This window comes from Geospiza fortis, unplaced genomic scaffold, assembly GCF_000277835.1.
Source record: "Geospiza fortis unplaced genomic scaffold, GeoFor_1.0 scaffold130, whole genome shotgun sequence".
Classification (NCBI taxonomy): domain Eukaryota; kingdom Metazoa; phylum Chordata; class Aves; order Passeriformes; family Thraupidae; genus Geospiza; species Geospiza fortis.
This window is the reverse complement of record NW_005054300.1, coordinates 3,733,354-3,736,924: the sequence shown is the minus strand read 5'-3', so window position 1 is coordinate 3,736,924 and position 3,571 is coordinate 3,733,354.

Here is a 3,571-nt window from a genome sequence, read left to right as displayed (position 1 = left end):
CCTGCTGGGCTTTGATCAAGTTTTGCAGCTGGGACCTTCCTTTCTCCCCTTTCTTTTATTCCATGTGCTACCAGTTCTGGTTTCCTCAGCACCATCCTGTGTCCCTGAGCTGCACCCACTTTGCCCCTGGCTGCCTCTGGTCCCTGAGCTGAGGCATCCAAACAGCCCCAGGTCTGCCTGGGGGAAGAGTGATGGAAGTCACTGTGTACCCCAGGACTGGCCTCTGCCTTGATCCAGGTGTCTGCCCTGCCTTGGTTGGAGATGGATGTTAGGGAAGAAGCAAAGCATGATGCAGTGACCATCTCTGGTGCTCTGTGAGCACCATGGGCGAGACAGGTCACTGAGATATTTTTCTTTTTTTTTCTTTTTTCTGGAGTTGAGGTAACTTGAGAGTTTTTGTGTCATATATTCAGCTAAAATTCACCTGGTTACAGTGCAAAGGAGCACTGGGGTCTGTGATACAATCCTGCCTCCTGATATCAGATAAATCAGCTTTCTCCTGTAACCTGCCCAGTTCCCTCCTGTCACCTCTGCCCCCAGCCTGGTGCATGCATGGACAAATTCCCCCAGGTGACCTGGGCAGGGTTGCTGGGCCACTTTGCAGAGTGCCCCTCTCCTGCCCTCTTCCCCAGCTCACCAGGACAGGCCAGTTTTGCTGACAAGCCAGTGGAGTAGCTCTTTTGGGAAAAAAAAAGAAAAACATTGCTGCACAATGCTTCCATGAGGAAATGCCTACATTTCAAGCACAGCCCATACAGTGATGTGCTGCAGGCAGAATGTTGCTCAGGGAACAGACAAGCTTTGGGAGCAGAGATCCTCAGGGTGGATGAGAGGCTCAAGTGTTGTCTCCAGCCTGACTGTGTGGTACCTTCATCCCTCTTCTCTCTGAGCACCTGCATGGAAGAGAAAAGCAACAAAGTTTTCACACCATGGCTCATATCTTCCTTGTTTTTGTGTTGGACTCAAGCTGAGGGAGAAGGGAATTTGGAATAAAGGTTTTGTGTTAATTGCCTGCTGGGAGAAAGGCTCTTAGCTAGGATCAGACATGGTGAGGTCTGTAACAGTATTTCACCTTTCTCTACACAGTCCAGATGGAGACTACAAGGAGAGGGGCCAACACCAAACACATCAAAACAACCCTGCTCAGACACTGCATCACATCTGGGACAGGCAGCTGGAAGCACAAGGTATTTCTTCCCTATGGCAGAGCCCCTCAGAGAAGTGTTTCAGGTGTGCAGGATCCAATCATCCTCCCAATTATCATTGCCCAGCAGAGATGAGGAGAGGCCCCCAGCCCTGCTGCACAGACAGGGCAGTGGAGTGAATCTGGGGAGGGAGCTGGGAGATGCTTTGCAGGCAGAACCTGAGCCAGGTCCCCCATACCAAGCATCCTGGCTCTGGGCAATTTTTCTTTGATATGTCAAGAAAAGAACCCAGTTTCAATGCCAAGCCTTGGGCAATCCCTTGCTGGTTCAGAATATTACAAGCATAGCTGCAAATTTACCAAGAAGTTTTTCAAGTCTCTGCTTTCCCTCTGGAATCAGCCCAGCAAAAGCCACATCTAGGTGAGATGTTTCATCCCTTTTTTGAATTTTTTTCACCTAATACCCTTGTCAAATACTTGCAGGCAGCTGCAGCTCAAATCATCCAGGGCTTTTCTTGAGATTGCTTTGCCTGATATCATGGTGAGCATTCATATCAAGTCAGTGCATGATAGATGGTTAGATTTATGCTTTATGTTGTGATCTGGGGATATAAATGTATTTAAGTGACTTATTCAGCTTAAAAACCAGCACAGTTTGCTGCTCTCTCATCAGCATTACAGGCAGAGAGAGATAAAATAGCAGTGGTAATTGTGACAATGGAGTGTCACTGACAAACAATATGAGCACAAACCCCACTTTCAGAGACAGATGGAGTACAACTCCTCTGTAATTTCTCTAGAATTATTTTTAGAGTGGGAGAGACTGAAAGCCCCATGGGGAGAAGGGCATCATGGAAGGTGAGATGGGCTGGGGCCGTAAGAGAACTTCAGGACTTTGATAAGTTTATTGCTTATTTAAAGAAAAAAAAGAGGATGAGAGAGAGAGAAGAAACCAAAAAGTACAAAAAGTAAAGGCCTGCCAATCTTAGAAACATGAGCCATTTTCCAGGGAAACTGCTCCCAGAACTAGAGCAGGGTTTAGTGGGTGCAGTGGTGATTAATGGAGCTGTCTGCATCATGGGATTGTAACCACAGCTCAGGGCTGTGCATCAATCACTGTGGGGCATTTATGGCTCTTTTATGCCACCCCCCTCCTTTAAACCCAATTTACTGTGCAGATCAGTTGCCAAAGCCCCTTTGGTCCCACCTTGCCAGGCTTTCCTGCTTTGCTTGCAGAGCTCAGGGGTGGCAGAAGCTGCCTCTCCTCTGCAAGGACTCCAGGCTGGTGTGGCTGCCAGAGGGGTCTGGGCTGTCCCAGGGCTGCCTTCAGCAGCTCTGCTGCTCCTTCCTCGTGGCTGGTGCTTCCTCCAGGGCCAAGTGAGCTCTGCTGCTGGGAACTCTGGGGAATGTGTGAAGCTGCAATGGGTGTGAAGCTGCAATGGGTGTGAAGCTGCCCTGCTCCCCTGTGATGGAAGATCTCTGGGGAGGGTGGGTGCGTGTTGGTCATGTCTTGCTCCAAAGAAGCACTAAAAACACAACCCATGGGTTTGTGCTGACCCAGGGCCAGACCTCTGTACTGAAGGGTTTGAATTATTTCTTGGTGAGTTTGGGATGTTGTTCTCCAAGCCAAGCCTGTTTCCTTGGATGGTGAGCACCATGTGGGAGGAGTTTCTAGGTTTTGGTGGGGAGTTTTTCTGAAGGCCCAGTGTGTTTGCAGGTGCTGAGAGGTGGAGGGAATGCATGGAGCCAGGCTGTGCAGAAGCAACAATCCCCCTCCAAGTGGTGTCAGTTGGGGAAATCAAAATAAGGAATGAGAAGGAAAGGTGCAGTGAGTCTTTCTGGCACAGAAACTGAGCATGAGGGAGCAAGCATTTTTGCACTGTATATGTGCTAGCTTTTGACAACTGGATGACATTTTGGCTTGCTTGGTGAGCAGGGGATAGAGAGACTAATGAAGAACTGGAATAATTTGGGATGCAAAGCTAGAGACTCCTGGGAGATACAGGAGGAACATATGCATAATCTTAAAATCTTTCTTTGTCCCAGATCCTCAAGTCTCCTTTCTGGGAACTTCACAAACTCTTCCTCTGAATGCTGCTGTAACAACACCCTCCCCTCCCCTCTTTGTGCTTCCCTGGTGCAGCAGCTTTGGGTTTTTCAAGGGGCTCTGCTCCTCTGCTCCCTTGCTGCTTGTCCAGGTCTGCTGGAGAGGAGGCAGGGCTGTGCCTGTGACACAGCCTGGTGCTGTGTTTATCCAACCATGTGTGTGTGAGCTGTGTGGAGCCAGGGTCAGCTCTGCCTTGGTCTGTGGGGTCTGCTGGGGTGCTCTTGGATGCTCCTTTCTGGAGCCACTTGTGGTGGTGCTGGAAGGGTTCTGGTGCCTGTGATGGATGCCCTGGTCACCATTCCACCAGGTCCTGAGCAGCT